Source organism: Mustela putorius, unplaced genomic scaffold, assembly GCF_011764305.1.
Source record: "Mustela putorius furo isolate JIRA1106 unplaced genomic scaffold, ASM1176430v1.1 tig00003845_pilon_pilon_pilon, whole genome shotgun sequence".
Taxonomy (NCBI): Eukaryota; Metazoa; Chordata; class Mammalia; order Carnivora; family Mustelidae; genus Mustela; species Mustela putorius.
This window is the reverse complement of record NW_025421998.1, coordinates 55,653,917-55,674,264: the sequence shown is the minus strand read 5'-3', so window position 1 is coordinate 55,674,264 and position 20,348 is coordinate 55,653,917. Positions and strand designations below refer to the sequence as shown.

The 20,348-nt window shown below is 40.9% G+C and overlaps 2 long non-coding RNA genes across 2 annotated transcripts in view; one reads left to right on the top strand and one right to left on the bottom strand.

The window, feature by feature from the left end:
- The first annotated feature begins 1,065 nt into the window (after positions 1-1,065).
- Positions 1,066-20,253, top strand: LOC106004875. The gene is made up of 3 exons (XR_001177935.2): positions 1,066-1,267; positions 16,198-16,241; positions 19,882-20,253. It is a non-coding gene; the product is annotated as an uncharacterized LOC106004875 (long non-coding RNA).
- LOC101686799 overlaps positions 13,732-20,348 on the bottom strand; it is a 34,976-nt gene continuing 28,359 nt past the window's right edge. The window contains exon 3 of the long non-coding RNA XR_198785.3: positions 13,732-14,056. This is a non-coding gene — a long non-coding RNA (uncharacterized LOC101686799). The remainder of the gene's footprint in view (positions 14,057-20,348) is intronic.

Genomic DNA, 20,348 nt, shown 5'->3' with positions numbered 1-20,348 from the left:
TAAGGATCCAGACACATACAGTGCGACTACAAAGAAGAGTAAAGGAATTATAGATGGATTGTGCCCACCCCTTCAGCTCCTCCTTGATGTGCTTGTGGTCAGGGAGTACAGGCACTCTCACACGAGCCACGAACACATGGAATTCTGTGTGTTGAGCCCCTTCCAGAAATCATGTCTTTCCAGCCTTTGTCTGGGGAAATGGACAAAGGGGAGAGGATGAGAGAGTGGGGGCTTGTGCAATGGGGTGGAATATGGGGCAATTCATTGGGCTTAGGAGCCTCAGAAGAGGGCCATGTTCAGGGAAGGAATTTAATTTTAGTTTAGTTTTGAACATGATAAATTTAAGATACTTATAGTCATCTAGATGTCAAGGAACCATCTGAATATACAGGACTAGACTCAAAGGAGATTTCCAGACTTTGGATATAAATATGTTGGTTGTTGGAGTAGTTGATAAACAAGCACTAGTGAGGTCAGGGGAATAGAATATAGAGGAAGAAGAGAAGAGGAATTAGGATAGAGTCTTGAGCTTCTCTAATATTTAATGGCCACTGAAGAGGATGAGTCTGAAAAGAAGATAAGCAAGAAGTAACCCAAACAGTTAGAGGAAAACCAGGAGATTGAGCCATCTTGGAAATCAAGGGGGGAAAGAACTTAAAAGAAAGTTAAGTAGCTAATAGTGTTGAAGGCTGCTAAGAGGTGAATTGGGGGTGAATAAGAATAAATGGAAAACTCTGGATGTGTGGGAAGTAGAGGGGAAGGTAGCAGGCAGCAGAGGACTGACAAAGAGACTGGTTAAGAGATGGTTGTGACCTAGGTATTGATGATGGGGGTTTGGATGAGATGGTGATCGAATCAATAGGAAGGATAGATTTGCAAGAGACGTGTTCTGAGGTAGAACAGGGAATACTTGCCAATGGATTAGAAGCAAGAATGGTTTCCAGGTTTCAAGGTTAGTGCATCTGGGTGAATGGTGTTGCCATTTACAATAATGGGAAAAGACATGAGGAGGAATAGATTTGAGGGAAGAAATCAAGTTCTGTTCAGGCCATGCCAAGTTTGAGATTTCTATGGGATATTCAATGGCTATATGAGGTTCAGGTTTGGGGCACAGAAAAGAATCATGGTAAGAGACAAAGGTTCTGGAATCTTGACCATCACAATAGCATTTAAAACCCTGGACTGGAATATATCAGGCCCAGAGAAAACAAACATGGCCACCTACCGAAAAACAGTGGAGTAGAGGCTCAAACAGCTTGTCAAGAAGGTAGGAGACTGATGAGAATCCCATGAGGGACTTCATGGCTTCAACAAAGCAATGATGTCCCTTCAGTTGTACCTGTACACAAAGCTGTCTGATTTTCTCCCACTGGGCTCAGCAGTTTGAGAATGGGAGTTAAGCTAGAGACTTTAGTCCTTTAGGCGCCAACATTTTCCTTGGCACTTAAATTTGTCTCCTTGGTTTCCCATACTCCAAATCGCAGGCTTGGATCCTGCAGAAAACTAACCGGGTGGGAAGAACCAGGTGAATATCGACCTGACCTGGAGCACTGCTGGAGGCTAATATCTTCCCTCGGGATTGCACAGGTGTGAGTCAAGCCTGAGCTCATGGTGCCCATTTGGATACTTATCACCTCAGTCGATTTCCCCAAACCTACCAGCCCTTCCTGTTTTTCTCCCAGTAGTCCCTTTTCCACATACGTTATGAGGGTCCTAACTCAAGAATTAATGATTCATGGTCAGGCCTGCCTAAGTTATGACTTTCATTCCCTCTCCCACAGACTGTGGCAAGAGTCTTCATAACTGGTTTTCTTACAGCTGGTTCCTTCCCATTCCAATTTGTCTTTTGGTTGACAGATTCATCTTTTTGAAACAAAGCTCTAATCTAGCCTCTCAGACCAAATACCTCTAATAGCTCCCTATTAATAGAATAGTGATTTTCAGACTCTGCACAGCAGTGCCTTAGGGGTTTGCAGAGAGTGGGTGCATGGGTTGGGATGTCTGCTCCCCCTTTGTCCTTCCTACCTGACTGGCTGTGTGTCTACACCTATTTTACATACCAGCCTCTGGTGTGTCATTACAAGCTTCATGGAATTGGACTTTGTTATTTCCTAGAGAATAGAGCAACCAGAAAGCAAGGCCCTTCAAAATCTGAGTTTAGTTACATTTCAGACCATCTTTTCTCCTGCTTTCTTTTCTGTATTTCCCTGCTCTGGTTTAAAAGAGCTCCATTCTTTTTTTTCCCGTTTCTTCCTTCCTTCCTTTTTTTCTTTCTCTTCTTTTTGCCTTCACTCTATTTTGTTGCATTGAAAATTAATTCTTTTGACTTGTAATATAAAAATAGGTTCTGGAATCAGACAGGCATGTGTTGAAATATTTGGATTTATCATGTACTAGCTGTGTGAAACTTGACAAGTTTTATCTCTATGCTTCAGTTCTCTTTCTGATCTGTGAAAGGGGAGTAAAATTAGTGTTTCCCCAAAAGGACTGTTTAAGAGGTTAAATTAGACACTGTATATAAAGTGATTAGCACAGTGCCCAGTTTGTAGTAAATGAAAAATTACTGCTATCAATTTTATTATGTAAAATATTATCTTCATCATTTGGATTAAGTCCAAGTGTATCAATAAAATAAAAAGCAACCATAGTTTTGCTTAGCAGTCAATTCCAATGAAAGGCTGCTTTAGATTTGAATCTAAAGTTGGGTTATGTCATTGATGTCACCCAGTTGAGTTCAATTTTTTTCTTCATGTCAAGAATCACTGAAAACATTGACTTATATAACGAGGTTAAAGTGTAAACTTAAAATGAGCTCTTCTTAATAACTTTATGCATTTGCTCATGTTATGTCCTCCACTTTCACTTCCCTTCCATCCTTCAAATGTCTAAATTCTACCTATCTTCTAAGCGTCAAATGGCCCCTTCCCCAACTGTTCCTTGATTTTCCTCTGTTGGAATCACCTCTTCTTCTTCTGGAATCAGAGGCTACTTGGTCTGCCTCACTCTTAGGGTGTTTAATTCCTACCTCCCAGTAGTATTTCTTCACAATGTGTAAGAATGCAGTCCTGGAACTTCAGATGCGAATAGATTCCCATCTCCTTCAAAAACAAACAGTTGTTAAGCACCTATTATGGGCCAAACACAATTCTAGGTGCTGGTAGAACAGGAGAAAACAAAGTAAAGCCCCTGTCTTTTTAGAACTCACATTCCAATAGAGGAAACTGGTAAATATGTAAAGTCAGATAGTAATTATTTTCATGGATAAAAGCAAAGGAGGACAGGAAGACCAAGAGAGCTGGGAGGAGGGAGCGCTCTAAGGCCATGAGGGAAGACCTCATGGAGAAGAATGTCTTGGGCATAGGGATCATCAACAAATGTGAAGGTCCTAAGATGAGAGCATGTTTGAGGAGCAGCAGAGGCTGGCTTGCCTGAGCAGGGTAAGGTTGACAAGAAATAAGGTCACAGAAAGAGAGATATCCCAGAGACCGATAAAATAATTCTGACTTTCACTCTTTTATTTATCCAATTAATTAATTGAGCACCCACATGCTTATATTAGCAGAAAGCCTATTATCTCACTTTTTAAGGCCTCTTTTCATTCCAAATTGTTCAACAACTGAGGACTTCTTTTGTTTGAAGAGTTAGCCCTGCTTACAAGTGCCAAGAGAAAGGTCACTTTGGTCACTGTTAGTTTTCCCACATGGGATCCTCATGGGACACCTGTCCCAGGCAGCCCGATGGATGCTTTCCCTCTACTGTGGCCATGCTGCTGTTGGTCTGTGTGCCCAGACCACAGTGAGGCCTTGAGTTGGAACTAAAGATCACAGTCTCATATGCCACAAACCCATCGTCAGCCATTGTTAGTAAAGCTTAGCCACCTTGCCAAGGAGCTGGCCTGGAGTAGCCACCTGCCATGACTACAGACCAGGCTGGCCCCTGACCTAGCACACACTAATCTGTAGATGCTGGCATAAATTCAGCAGACCTTGCATCTAGCAGAGTGGCCCTGTACATATTTATGAGTCAAACAAAACTATATCGGTTCAACACAAATGCACAACGTATGGATATTGAGGCTCATCTCGGTGTGATTTCTCTCAACACAGAGAAGGAGGGGGGCGTACTGTTTGGATTCCATTCACCAGGCATCACAGATTTATTTCTCCTGTGTAAGGGAGGCTTACTGAAAGGTAGACTGTCTGATTTACGTGTACATCAGGTAAACTCCACAGCACCCACTTCAGTAAATGAAACTTAGAAAACGTTTGTGGAATGAAACGATCAAATCAATCTTTCATTTCTTGTGAAGTGTTTTAAAAGGGATGACCAGTGAGAAAATAATACTCCCCATTCCCCTCCCAGCAGCTGATAGTTGTGGACTAACGCCTCCAATGGTGTTTTCAGATTTTATTCACAGACTCTGCTGTACCAGATGATCTTGCGTTTTCGCTAGCTGGTCAAGAGACAGCCTTGCAAGTAGGCCAGAAGGCAAGGAAAGGAGGAAGGAGCCAAAAGGAGGCACCACATTGGTATTTTGTGAGCGTGGAAGAGAGGAGAGAGAGCGCAGAAGGCAGGAGAGCCTGCTCCCCAAAAATGGCTCCTTCCAAGAACCTGAACACAAACACAAGGGCAGGGGTGGGATTGGGACTAGGAAAGCCATCAACACCTTCTGGTTTAGTTGAGCCATTTCATATCTTGAATTCAATTGGCTGGCATGTTAAAGACTGCTGTTCCCTTTCTACCTTGCTCCAGAGAATCAGGCACACTGGCCTCTGAAGACCCAAAATGGGACAGATGATAGAGAAAACACTCCCACAGCTCCCTTGGGACTGCCATCATTCCTTCTGAGAGCCCTGAAGACCTGGATTTATCTACTGTGTGATTTTCTCTTTAAGCTGTCCCCTGGCACTCCATTAATTAGCAAGTCTCTTATTTAAGCCCACTCTCTCTTCCTCCTGCTTGTGATCCTGCAGTGGAGTCATAATGCTGAATTGGGTGCCTCCTAGCAGTTTCCATGACAACCAGCTATAATCACCCAGGTAAAAGTTTGCACCTTCACTATAGGCTCCTAGAGGAGAGAAGCAGGATAATGAGAGACAAGCTCTTATTCAAATACAACCTTCAACAATAGCTCCACAAATTACTCTGTGAAAGAAACTGATTTGCGTAGCTGCTTTTTGAGTTAGATCTGACACAGTTTCCTCCCTTACCCTCTCCCTGGCTCATGTTTCCATAAATCACTTAAGGGAGTATTTTCTCTTTATCTCTTCATATTAAATATCATTTTAGATGTCTGCTTCTGGTAAAGAAACCAGAATTATGATACGCTAATCTTTTTGGCATTATACTTAATTTGGAATTAATAATCTTTCATAATTTGTAATATCTTTTCACCATACATCCCCTCCTTCCTCCAAGTAAAGCATGCCCACCCAATACCAAACACATACAAAAGCCACTTAAAGAATGGTCCAGAGAGGCTATGGTGAAACCCCTGCTGCTTTGATCACATCAAAGGGCAGTGGTCAAACGAGTTACACTGAGGCCCATGCATGCAATTCTACTCTAACATACAAATTAGGGCTGGCCGGCCTGGGATCTGACAATGGCCTTGTCATCCCAAACTACTGCAAGGAAGTTTCCTTTGTGCCAGTTTCTGAAGTGCTACGAAAGTGGTAGAGCCCATGACATAGACTATAACTTAGGTGAGTGACTGTGCCCTCCACCCTGCACCCATTTCCTCACTCTCGGCAATTGTTCCAACTAAAGTAGGACTTTCCGGGAAGAGGACGCATGCCAGGAAAAACACATTAGCGCTGCTCAGTCACTCCATATCACACTCAGACTGCTGCCTCCTCTAGCTGAGTCATGGTGTGAGAAGCTGTCTTCGTACTGCTGTTTAGAATATAGTGTCAGGGGCATATTTCATGGACATCAACCTGTCTTTGGAAACCCCAGGTGGCAATGCACAGCATCCTAAACTCACTACTTTCTTTAACTTCTTCATTTTCAGTCCACTTCTCCGTCTTGACACTATTTCTAGATGGCTGTACATGAGTGACAAGGAGACAGCTGTAGGGAAAGGACAATGGCTATGTCACAGTACTAAATGTAACATCCATCCAGGCAGGAACATATCATACATGGTTACAATCACCTTTGGTGTCCACTGACACATTGGGAGTCGTTATTGGATGTTCAGGAACAGAGTTTCAGAATATAGAAAAAGTGGCTACTACTGTGTCTTGTTAGAAGTACTTGCTGATTCCTGAAGTAATGTGGTGCATCGCCTTTGTATCCTTTCGTCAGTGGCTGACCTCCCCATTAGGTACAATACACACAGTGCCAAGAGGGCATAATACTTTTAGGGAGCCATGAAAATGTTTTAATTTCTTTTCAAGTCAAAAGAAAAAATAAATATAATTCAACTGAGATTGTATCTTTCTTTAAACCCATGTAATCAAGAATATAATTTTGAATATTTTTTAATGAAATAAGGGGCCTACAAAGACAAAAGTACCTAGGGCCCGCAAAAGCCTTAATGCAGCCCCTGAGACTGTCACTGTTGTAAGAGCCTTTGAACAATAAATCATACACATGATGATGATAGCCTAAGACACTAAGGACATGGCATGAGATAGTTTATAGAACCAGCGGTCAGAGTGAAGTATAAAGCTATTTGTCCTTCTATCAGGGTGTGTGCGCGTGTATGTGTGTAGACATTCATGTGTGTGCACGTGATTTCCTGAAGGTCTTCTACAAATCCACGTTCCCATTATCACTTCCCTTAGTTAAGTAGCTTTCTTCTAAAATCTTTCTGAAAATTTAAGAATTGTCCCTTATTCCTTCAGACACTCAGGAAACTAAGTAGGTCCTTTCTCATCATGAAACAGCTCATGTTCCCAGCTCCTTGGAAAGGCTGGAACAACGATTTTGAAAGCTGGCTATTTTAGCTAAGAACGTTAATCATGCTGATTCTGCCGTCAACTGAGGTTATACCATCTGATCTTCCATTTCCCTTGTCATTATCATTTATGCTCTACCCCTTGACATGACACATAAGTCCTTTTTATTATATTACATATTAAATACACCAGAACACACTAAAAACTCTTCATTACCCAGTAACATACAAAGCAGGTCCATCTTGATCTCCTCTTGAAAGCATCTGGTTACTGAAACACCCAAAGGCTCTGGTTAAGGTTTACCAGCTGAGAAATGAAGAGGCATATAATATAGCCTTCACTCCATGAAGGCTATAATAACTCCTCAAGAAATCAAAAGAACTCAGTTTGTTTGTTTGTTTGTTTGTTTGTTTTTGCAAAGGCAAGGTTCTGAGAGGTTGGGTCCATTCAGTAAATGAAAGTAAGGAAGAAAGGAAAATGACTTCATTGAAAAGTTCCTCCAGCCGGGTCCTATATTTGTTTCTTTACCAGATTATTCTTCCCTAACCTCATGACCTACCTGTTATCTTTATTTTACAGGTGCAGTAACCATCTTTCAAAAAGTGAAGTAACTTGCCCTAAGTCACACTGCTATTACTTGGTAGAAATAGGATTTAGATTTTGTTTGTGTGATACCAGGGTCCATATTCCTCTTACCACACAGTGGATTAGCAAACTTTTTCTGGGCTGGATAACAACTAGTCAACATTGCTGTTTGGGCTTGAAAACAGCCACAGACACTGAGTAGGCAAACGGGCATGGGGGTTTACCTGTCAAATTTTATATACAAAGATAGGCAGCAGCTGAATTTGACCCAGTAGCTGTAGTTTGCCAGCCTCTGCTTTACACTGTAGGTCTCAACTCCGGCTGCCGTTGGAATCACTGGGAAGCTTTAAAAACTTTTGATGTGCAAGACTCAGCCTATGTCAATTAAATGAGAATTATTTTTTTAAATAATTTTTTAAAAAAATATTTTATTTATTTATTTGACAGAGAGAGACAGCCAGAGAGGGAACACAAGCAGGCAGTGTGGGAGAAGCTGGCTTCCCACCAAGCAGGAAGCCCGATCTGGGGCTCGATCCCATGACCAGAGCCAAAGGCAGATGCTTAACGACTAAGCCACCCATGTGCCCGGAGAATCATTTTTAAAGCAAACTTTCCAGGTGATTCTGACAAGTAGCCACAATGGAGACCGTTAAAGAATAAAGGCAGCCAAGTTAGAGGCAACAAACCATCTATCCAAATCTAGTTTTTCTTTCAGGAGCCAACCAAAATCCTCCTGCCTCAATTATACCTTCCTTATTTTGATCAGAAAAATTTAGCCTTTCTTTATCTGAATTCCTACAAGACCCTGGTGCAGAATTAGTCCTATTGCAACAAAGTTTGTGTCATTGTCCAAGTGGTTACTCAAATATTCTACTATTATTTAAATTTCCCTGTGAGTAATCCTTGTCATCTCCAACAGCCTATAAATTGTGCGCTTACGGCTTTACTCCAAACACCTAGCACAGGACCAGATACAAAGTAGGTGTTGGTAGGTGTAAGGACCTTTCTTGAGGGGGAGAGAAATGAACATGTTGGGGGTTTGAAAATAGATTTGGCTTGAATATAATAAAGTTCAGTAGTTTTCCCTATTTTTCCCTTTTTCCTTACTCTGCTCCTTCTTCACTCTTCCCCACCTTAGTTAATATCAACGCTATCCTTAAAGATCTTGGAATTGAGGTTGACTTTTTTCCTTTCTCTTTTTCCCACACTGAAATCAGATAGGATAGACTAGAAGTTCTATTTTTAACATATTTTACAAAATCCGGTCATTACTTATCCCCTACACTGATACTGTCCTGCTCCAAGTCACCATCTCTCACTTAGATTATTGCCAAATCCTCTTAACTGGTCTGCCTGCTTCTCCCCTGGCCCCCACTCTGCCTGTTCTCAACACAGCATCCAGAACATTCCTGTTCAAAAAGTTTAACACTGCTTACAATTTTCCAGTGGCTTTTTATTTCCCTCAGAGTAAAAACCAAAGTCCTCTCAAGGCGTGCCATCTCCTAATATTCTACCCATTTCTCACCCAATCTTGAGTGCTAAACCTTGGCCTCTTTGCTAAACCTTGAATAAGCCATGAATGCTCCTATCTCAGGGCCTTTGCACATGCTGTTTCCTTTTTCCCTGACCTCTAAACCCTTTGGTATCTATATGGTCATCTCTCAATGACCTCAAGACTTTGTTCAGAGTCACTTCATGACCATGCTAACACTGAATCTCCCTTTCTCCTCTGATAAACTCCACACCTCTTTATCTTACTTTCTCTATTATCTCTCCATAATGCTTTTTTACCTTCTGCCTTACTATACAATTTACTTATTTTCTTTCTTTATTGATTCTCTCTCCTAACTAGAATGTGAGCTGCATGAAGGCAGGATCTTTGCCTGTTTTGTTTTCCTGTATCTCTAGTGCCTAGAAAAATGCCTGGTACATAGTAAAGAACATTTATCATTAAGTAAAGGACAGACTATCAGCCTGATAGGCAGTTTTCTGAGAACACATATGTTGGTGTGATGGGCATCTGTGATTTTGGTCCATCAGGCACCATTCATCTCTCTTACAGTAATATGAGTTTTCTGATCTATATGATACCATGTTATTTGAGTGGAACAATTTCTTTCCCCCATGCCAGCTCCATGAGTGGATACATGATCCTGGCCCTGGGTGCTTCTTGACTGTAGTTATAGGACTTATTAGTTTAGCATTAAGTATATCTAATCCAGGTCAATCCAAACACTGCTTGTGACTTCTCTGCTGAGAGATTGGGGAAGATTATTTTTCTGCTGAGGTTGCTAAATTGATAGAATAAGAGTCTGGAGCTGTTTCTTACCATATGGCAAAAGCCTATTCAAAGGATGGACAGAGAAATGAAGCTTAACATTATGAACTCTAGACTCACACATTCCTAAAATGAAATCTGCTTTAGTGCTTCAGCTGTGTGACTAAATAAATTCCTGTCATTATTTAAGGTTGGGTTTCTGTCACTTGACACAAAAAGAGTCCTGAAAAATAAACCTGATGTGAAAAGACTCAATCTTACTGCTAAAAACATTTTTTGTTGTTGTTTATGTTTTTCAAAGACTGAGGACCTTGAAAAAACTACGGGACTAAAATAAGATTGAATAATTATGTAATTTATGAAAAGATAATACAGAGGCTTCTTTTACTGGTTTGGTAGGGAATCAAGTTTCTAAGGTTTCATAATATACTAATGAACATATTCAGCATTATTAATTTTTTACTGAGCTTTAAACTATCAGTTAAAGCACGATGTAAGTCAGATTCTGGAGCTATGGATGAAGAAAAATATGAAGGGCCTCCTTTTGCTAAGTTGATTGCAAAATAAATGATAGAAAGGGCTTTTACCTTAATGCATCATTCATCTTAACTCTCCCTACATACTACCTGCCACATGGTTGATATTCAGGAAATTTTTACCCAAGGAAATGAAAAAACAATTGAATTATTAAGAAAGCACATTGTTCTTCACATTTTGTTGGGTCCTGGACTTCAGTTAAAGCTATTCCCTGGAAGAACGCTCACCTATGCACATAAAACACACACACACACACGGCTTGCATAAAATATTTGGGTTTTGCAGTGTCCTTAAAGCACTTATAAACGTGCAAGTTATCATGGATCCTAGGTTAAGAATTGCTTTGAAAATCCCACTGCAATATATGGCCCAGACAGCACCTATGTCTAGAATTTTTGTACTGAAAAGGTGACAAATGTGATTAAACACAGACTATTGAAACAAGTTATTGGACTGGCAGTTCAGTGGCTAAGTGGCTTGGAGTGAGAAGTAGATTGTTTTTGCCAACAAATACATGTACAACTTCAGGGAATTTAACCTTTCTGAACTTGCCTTAGTTTCCAAATGTATAAGATGAAAATAATAATCCAATCTTCCTCATGTTTGTAGCAATGACTACATTAAGTACTGCATAAAGAGCTATTAGCATAGTTCCTACTATATAGTAAACATTCGATAAATGTTAGCTGCCAAGGGTTTAAACCATTTACAAAATGTAGTATTTTAAATAGAATGAACTCATTTTGTCTACCATAGCTCAGGTGGGAATGCTGCCACCCAACAGAGAAGTGACTATGGCATCTTTCATAGCTTCTTCAGATTCCGTCTTTGTGATATGAAGTTATATTCTCTATATATTATGAAAAGCTGAGTTTTTTTATCACCTGTGAATAATAATGGTAATCTCTCGATCACTGACATCTTTCTATAAGTAGGAACACTTGGACCAGCCAAGGGTTAAAAGTTCAAAGTTAGTTAAAAGCTGACCCAGCAGCTTCTGGAAGACCCAGCCATAATTGCCATCTACCCAATTTCTACCCCTTCTCTATAGTGAATACTGAAGATATTTGTGTGCTGATAACAAAACTGGTGATATTAACTGTTCAAACCACAGGGACTTCTTCATTAGCTTGGGCAAATTTCCTAATCAAAAATGTGCTTTTATACCATTAAAAGGAGTATTTAAAAATGTATGGAAAATGCAATGAGGTAATTTCAACTTTTCCGTCACCAATTAAAAAGTGTCATTAGTTATTTGCTCTGTTCTGCACTAATTCATTCAACAATATTTAGGATCTGTTATGTGCTGGCACTGCTCCAGGTTCCAAAGGTCAAGAAATAACCCCTGCACCTGGGGTTAAGAGTGTTCTACGGACTGCCCGCTCCCTCCCTTCTGTAACTCCCATCAGTGCCTGAAGATTCTGTTATGAGAGGGTTCCTGATAGTAAAAAACTGGGGTCCCTGGGTCAAGGCTTAGCCCTGAAGCTGTGTGAAGATAGACCACTCTTCATTCTCTCCACCTTAAGTGGTCTTGCTCTGCATCCAGGCTCTCAAACTCAAACGCCCTTAGGAGCCACAGAGAGAGCCTCAATGTGAAGGTGGCTCAGCTTAGGAAAACAGGAGGGTCAGAGGCTCCTGCAGTGACATTCTTATCCTGATGAGACACCACCTTACAAGAGTTAGAATGTCAAAAAATAACAAGGCAAGAAACAACAAATGTTGGAGAGGTTGTGGAGAAAGTGTAAGAGGGTTCCTCTTACACTATTGGTGGGAATGCAATGTGGTACAGCCACTTTGGAAAGCAGTGTGGAGGTTCCTCAGAAAGTTAAAAATAGAGCTACTCTATGACCCAGTAATTGCATTACTGGGTATTTACCCTAAAGATACAGATGTGGTGAAAAGAAGGGCCACATGCACCTCAATGTTCATAGCAGCAATGTCCACAATGGCTAAACTATGGGAAGGAGCCAAGATGCCCTTCGATAGATAACTGGATAAAGAAGATGTGGTCCATATATACAATGGAATATTACTCAGCCATCAGAAGGGACAGATACCAAAGTTTTACGTTAACATGGGCAGAACTGGAGAGGGTTATACTAAGTGAAATAAGTCAAGTAGAAGAAGTCAATTATCATATGGTTTCATTTACTTGTAGAACATAAAGAATAGCATGGAGGACATTAGGAGAAGGAAGGGAAAAATGAAGAGAGCGGAAATCGGAGGGGGAGATGAACCATGAGAGACTATGGACTCTGGGAAATAATCTGAGGGTTTTAGAGGAGAGGGGGGCATGGGTTGGCCTGGTGGTGGATATTAAGGAGGGCATGTATTGCATGGAGTGCTGGGTTTTACACACAAACAATGAATCATGGAATAGTACATCAAAAACTAATGATGTGCTGTATGGTGACTAACATAACATACAAAAAAATAAAATAAATAATAAAATAAAATACAGTGTTTGCCAAAGCAAACTCATCTATAAGCCACTTGTTTCTAACCACTGCTGTTAATGAGGGATTAAACCAGGTGTCAGCAAACCTTTTGTCAAGGTCCAGATCATAAATATTTTTAGCTTTGCTGACCATATAGTCTCTGTCACAAATACTCAACTCTGTCATTATATTGTGAAAGCAGCCATAGACATACATAGACAAATGAGCATGGCTGGGTTCTAACAGGAATTACCCTGCTGGTCCTAGTGTCCAACCCAAGCTAAATCACACCTAACTACCTCCTTTCTCAGAGAACAGAGGAAGTGGGTCATAATCATCTTCACATCCCTAGAACCAGGCAGTACATAGAGCATGGCAAATACACAGGAAATATTGGCAGAGACAACAAATTCAGGAGAAGGTATATTCTTGATGATCAACCTGGTACACAGAGCTTAAACCTCTTCTCCCAGAAAAGGCTGAAGGTCAAACTCTCTCACTTGAAAGCATTCATTTCTCTGTCCAGGGATGGACTAGATAAGCCCTGAAGTTCCTTCTAAGCTTTAAAAAAAAAATTGAAGAAAACTCAGAACTCAGAAAATAAAGCCTCTTAAATGTTTCCTTCATCCTAGCTCCCAAGTGCAAACTTAAACAAATGAGAAGACTCCAAGTATCTAACTACGTTTCACAAAACACAGAAGACAGTTCTTTCAGAATGACCTTTCCAAGGCTGGAAACTGATTTGCCTGCTGCCGACACCATCGTCAAGCTGCCTGGCTTAAAAGGGCTACACCGTTTCCAGTGCAATAGTTTAAACATCTTAACCTGTGAGCTGCTCTCCAAGTAGAATGTAAAAGGATTCCCTGAGCAAACCACCCACCAATGCTTCTAACTTCAGCAAATAAAATGAGAAGCTGCTCCGCCAAACGACAAAGTTCCAGAAGCCAAGTATCAACAGCACAGCTTGAGCATGGCTTGTTCATGGAGTTAGATTTATTCAGAATAAAGAGAATATATTCTATCATGTCCTTTTTAGGGAGGAAAACGAGGGGAAAGCAAAGCCAAAGGGAAAAGCCCCAAGATCCTCTGATTGCAAAGGCCAAATTACCCAAAGGTCATTTATACCAAGTGTCATTATAAATAAAGGAGTCTAGGTCAGTTTTAGAAACACTTTAACGGAAGAGAAGATGGCGTACATGCTCTTTGCATTTGGTACCTCTCTTTTGTTTCCCGACATGTAGCACTCATGAAAAACAGTCTCTTTTAAACAGGAGCAGCTCAGCTTGTTTTTTGGGCCAAAGTCTCTTCAAAACCTATGTAAGGAAAAGAAACAGAACTCAAGAGGGAATTGGGGATTTGAAAATGCACTATTTTCATCCAGTCCATTCCCTGGGTTTTATAGTCACTGGGTCAAAAGGCTAGGTGAGGATTTTCTTATTTCATATGTAGATTATTCCAGAAGGAATATGTTAAAACACAAATGCTGTAGTCATACACCTGGCCTCAAGTGAGCTCTGCACCCACATCCCCAGCTTGGTTGAAGCCAGGCCTTTCCCAAGAGCTTTGTCAAGGGCACTTTGGGGTAAAGGGTCTGGTGTTCTGGGTTTGGTTTTGTTTTGAAGTAAAACAAACACGTTTTATTTCCAAAAAGAGTAATAACTTTTTTAAAAAAAGATTTTATTTGTTTATTTGTCAGAGAGAGCAAGAGAGCGAGCACAAGAGGGAGGTGGCAGGCAGAGGGAGAAGCAGGCAGATGAGGAAGCAGGCTCCCCGCAGAGCAAGGAGCCTGATGTGGGATCTTGACATAAGCAGAAGGCATGCCCTTAAGTGACTGAACTACACACACATCCCAAGAGTAATAACTTTTTAAAAAAGTATAACTTATTTGCCCTATGCCTCAGTTTCCTCATCTGTAAAATGGATGTAATAATAAAACATGCTTCACAGAGTTAGTGTCTGGATTAAGTGATAATACCAATAATGGAGCCCAGCATGGGAAGTAACTGCTCAGTATATGTTGGCCGTAATCCTTCGGTGGGAGTTCCACTGGTGAATAAGATGCATAAGAGTATCAGGAGATTTTTGGTAATTTACATCTTGCTCTCCCACTTCTAGGGACAAAGATTTTTAAAGTTTGATATTTTAATCTATGAATACATAAAAAATTAATTCTTCTTTTTGGTGAACCAATAAGGAAAGTCAGAAAAAGCAAATTTATATTCTCTTTCAAATTCCCATGATGCTACCAGGGTCAGAAATGTTATGTTTCAACAAGATGGCTTGGACAGATGACAGTTTGATTAAAAACTTCCACTAAAAAATTACCCTACAACTCCAAGTCCCTAAAGCACAAGCAGGATAAGCCAAGTGATGACTGCCTTTAACAAATATAATGACATAATTGTTTATTTGGTGCAATTTTAATTCAGCCTTAAGGCTCTTTATAGCCAATTTCGATAACTGATCCCCTCTAATGGGAGATTAAGTGCCTTGAAACAAAGCAGAAAAAAAAAAAAAGAAATTTGTTTCGACATTATGGGATCAATAAGTTCTGGAAACCACTAAACTATGCAGTGACAAGGCTCTGAGTATATTTAAAAATGTAATTTTAGATTTCAGTACAAAGTCTATTGTCATGGCTTAAAATGTACGAAAGCAGTTAATATTAGCATGTGAAAAATCACAAGTGTGACTTTATCCCTTGGTTTCAGGATGAAATTTATCTGCTAAATGCAGATTTAAAATACTTTGCTGAAACATTGGTCATTTAATTGCACCATTTCTACTAAAAGCTTTTGAATATGAGTACTTATTTGATTCTGTAAATTACTACACCTAAGTGCTTGCACCATGCAGCCAAAGACCACATTAAGTCCGGTTTTTCAGTAGGGTGAATCTCTCTCTGGGAACATCACCTGTGCAGGAATCTGAGGTCTGGGTTACTGTTTTATACATTGATATTTGGCTCAGGCCCTGACCCAAAGAGATCCCTGAATTAAAAATGGTACTCTCAAGGCACCTATGTGGCTCAGTGGATTAAGCCTCTGCCTTCAGCTCAGGTCAGGACCCCAGGGTCCTGGGATGGAGCCCCACATTGGGCTCTCTGTTCAGCAGGGGGCCTGCCTCCTCCTCCCCCTCTGCCTGCTTCTCTGCCTACTTGTGATCTCTGTCAAATAAATAAATAAAATCTTAAAAAAAAGAAATGGTACTCTCTTCCTATGGTGATGAGTATGCTGAAAGACCAGCAATCTCTACCTTTCCCGGGGTCAAGCATAATGACAGGGTCTGTGAACCTCCTAGAAATTAGGTAATTAGGTTTGCAATCTCACAGGCTCCAGGATTCTACAGTTGCCCACATCTCTTTCAGAGAAGTTTACCAAGTGCATTAGATAAGCATGTCTATATGTCACTAAGTGTCCCATTCTTCAATACATGCCTGGTTTTCTTTTTGCAGCTCCCTGTTACGGAAGACAAGCCTATGGACTCTCCTTCCTTAAGGTGAGTTCTCTTCCTGCCTAAGAGTTGCTAGCCAGGAGAGACAAGGAAAGAACAATGACATCTCCTTAGCATTTTTTATATTGTGTGTGTGTGGAGGGGAGGACTCTAAAATCCCAGCTTCCTGTTGAGACCTTTTGAGACACAGGAGCAATGATGCATAGTAATGATGAAGAACAGATCTAGATACCCAATAATTCCCCAAGGCAGACAAACAATTAAACTGCAGATTAGATTATCAGGGACACTTACCTTATTGCTAAAATGGGCAGCCATGAATCTCCTTAAGGTATCAAATTATAGGCAACTGACCTTATTTTGAGGAACTGTCCTCCTCTAAACACCCTTTCTGACCTCAGGCTTTGGAAATCTACACACTCTTGACATTTTTGTCTAAATGTGGTGATACCAAACAGCTATCAGATCCATGTGTAGCTTAAACAAATTCTACTCCAGAGAATCACACAGAGAGAAAGAGAGACTGTATAATACTTCCAGCCATTCCTCTCATTTAATGTGTGCCCCAGTGTCAGGAGGGGTTGGAAACCTGCTAGTCACTCAATGCCTTTGCTTCCCTCTCTAATAATGGGAGTATCTTGCTACATGAGTGTGATTCCTGTATTGAAAAGATGGATATTTGGGGCGCCTGGGTGGCTCGGTGGGTTAAGCCGCTGCCTTCGGCTCAGGTCATGATCTCAGGGTCCTGGGATCGAGTCCCGCATCGGGCTCTCTGCTCAGCGGGGAGCCTGCTTCCCTCTCTCTCTCTCTGCCTGCCTCTCCATCTACTTGTGATTTCTCTCTGTCAAATAAATAAATAAAAACTTAAAAAAAAAAGATGGATATTTTTCTTTTATCATGCCACAAAAATGGAACCAGCTACCCCACTGATGCTCAGCTAAAGAGACAGCAACCTGCTCCCATTGCTGAAAAGTGAAATGGGTGTTGGTGATCTTACCAAGACTGACATGGTCTCCAATGTGGTTTTCTCCTAAAGGGTTTTTAAGGGTAAAAGTGACTGGAGGCAAAGTTTCACTTTTAATGGTATAAAAGCACATTTTTGATTAGGAAATTTGCTCAAGCTAATGAAGAAGTCCCTGTGGTTTGAACAGTTAGTATCATCAGTTTTGTTATCAGCACACAAATATCTTCAGTATTCACTACAGAGAAGGGGTAGAAATTGGGTAGATGGCAATTATGGCTGGGTCTTCCAGAAGGCTGCTGGGTCAGCTTTTAACTAACTTTGAACTTTTAACCCTTGGCTGGTCCAAGTGTTCCTACTTATAGAAAGATGTCAGTGATTGAGTTTGGCAGCCACATCATACTCCCTAAATTAGCTTTCAACTCAAATCCTCAAATCTTCTTCATACCTGCTATTACTAAACCATCCCCTCCCCACCCCCAACATGCATACCACATACCTGTACTTAACTATCCCAAACTTGGTGATTTGTATCAATAAATTCCCTGGAAGTACTGTGAGTCCTGGCTTGTTGTATCAAAGTGCAGGATCTCCTATCTATTACTGTTAAAATTCATCTTGTTAGATTTATCCCAGTTCTCCCGCTTGTCATGATCTCTTTGGATTCTCATTCTATCACCCAATGCATTTGCTATCCTTTCCAGACTCCTGTCATCCAAAAATTAAATCAATGTGCCCTCTAAACTTTCAGCCAAGGCATGGATAAAAATGCCAAACAAACCAAGGCTGCATCATCCGATAGTTCATCAATCAATGCCAACAGCTACCCTGCCAGTTATGAATTTCCCTCTCATGGGACGTGCTCCTGAAGACAGAGCCAGATCTGTACCCAGAAACTGTATACAGTCATTAATATGGAGTATCTGGTTTCTCTGTTCGCAACACTACTCATAAGAATTGTGTACTTTTAAACCCAAGCAAATAAATAAATCCTTTGAATAAGGTGAGCAGTCAATACATTTTCTTAGCCTCAGTTCATGAAAGCTGGCTACAGAGAAAATGAAGGAGATGAGAATCTCATACAGTGACTCCTGAGCCCCTAGAGGCCGTGCAGTGTATACCAGACTGCACACTGGCTTTCCTTCATTTCCTGAGGTCTGCCAAGCTTGATACCATGTGTCCACTTCATTGATATCACCTCTTCTATTCTCTGTCCTTGTGGGCTTACAGCTTTACAACAACCCATTTACTGTGATTTTAGTGGGTTTGGCAAGGACGCTTAGGTTAAATCTGGCTGTTTAACAAGAAATTTGGTGTAAAAAAAACTTCTTTTAACATTTCTTGCTGCTGCAGAATGAATGTCTTCATCCCCCTCGACCCCCATAAATTCATATGATGAAACCTATTCCCCATCGTGATGGTATTTGATGGTGGGGCCTTTGGGAGGTTATTAGGCCATGAGGGCTGAGCCCTCATGAATAGAATTAGAGCCCTTATAAACATCAGCCCAGAGAGCTTCCTCAACCCCTCCTGCCATGTGAGGACAAAGTGAGAAGATGGAGGTCTATGAACTGGGAAGTGAGTTTTCACCAGAAACCAAATCTGCTGGCACAGCAATATTCTCTGTATTTTCTTCTGGAGTGTATTATGGAGAATGTTCTTGGTGTATTTCACAATGATTATGCTTTTTTTCCCTTGAGTAGATCCACAAAGATATCTTTCTCTTATCTTTACCTTGAGAACCTGGTGGGGTTCCTGGATATAAAGCTCACATAAATAGGGGGCCCCCACTAAAATTGTGATCCCCTTCCCAAATAGTTTCTCACACTCATGCTAGTCGACATTCAGCTTCCAGCAACTTTCCAAAATTATCATTTGAGTGTTTATTATCAGTTTATGGATCCAGTGGCTTCTACTCCAGGTAAGGTTTTAGCAGTATTCTCTTTATTCACCTGCCTCTCCAGACTTGCGAGTACCAGTTTGCCCCACGAATTTGAGTCCCAGAAAAATAACTGATTTTCAGTTTGTTCAGCTTTTTCTTATTCTTAGGATAAAAATGATGACTTTTGAGCTTTTATATGCTGGAGTTGAAATCAGAAGTCTAAATATTTGTTGTTGTTGTTTTAAGATTTTATTTATTTATTTGACAGAGAGAGAGAGAGAGAGAGATCACAAGCAGGCAGAGAGAGAGGGCGAGGCAGGCTTCCCACCGAGCAGAGAGCCCGATGTGGGGCTCGATCCCAGGACCCGGAGATCATGACCGGAGCTAAAGGCAGAGGCTTTAACCCACCGAGCCACCCAGGCACCCCTACATATTTGTTTTTAAGAAATTTCTTAAACTCTCTGAATCTCAGTTTCAAAATTTATGCAAATAGCAATTCCTATCTGCTAAGGTGATTATGGGGAATAAAGGAGCTAATACCCAGCACACAGTATTCAGCAAATGATCAAGTACCAATACCCATCCCATTTTCCCCACAGTGAAGTCATTAGAGTTGTGTAGGCAGAAGTAGAAAGACCCGTAGTAGGGACAAGGTGGGGGGGGGGGCTTCAGTATTAGAAGGGTCTTTGGGGGAAAAAACTTTTAAAATCTTTTGTATCTCTGTTACCTAGTTCTCTTGCTCTCATTTTTCAAATCTGGTCACTCCCAAGGAGAAAGTTAATTAATAGAATATGCAAATTAAGGAGCAGTTATAACACTAACTAACGTTTTCTTATCAACAGCTAATCCAGTTCTGTACATGTATAAATCAAGACATCACTGTCTGCAGCTATGGAAACTCACACTGGAAACTTGCAAGGATGTTGCTATCTGAACAAAACTGAGATGCATAGAAATAATGGCTTCTGAAAGCCTCTTTATCTAACGCAGTGTCCTGAAAGGTCAATGGTGTGCTTCCAGATGAATGATGAATTTGAGCTTCGTCACACCCATTGCTTCATCCTGGCAAGTACTGGATGGGGTAGTGAAAGGACAGCCTGGTGTGCAGGCAGCCAAGCCTCCAGGCAGAGGTGTCCGTCCCTGAGCTAGAGCACCGGTTTCTTCACCTGACCTTCTGCCCTTTCAATTGCATAGAACTAAATCTCACTTTTCAAAATGGGGATCCACTGGATTTTGGTGTGCTTTGCTGGTTGATAGTCATAGCTTGTTAAGCAGCTCCCCAGAGGGCAAAGCAATTGAGTAGTTCTAA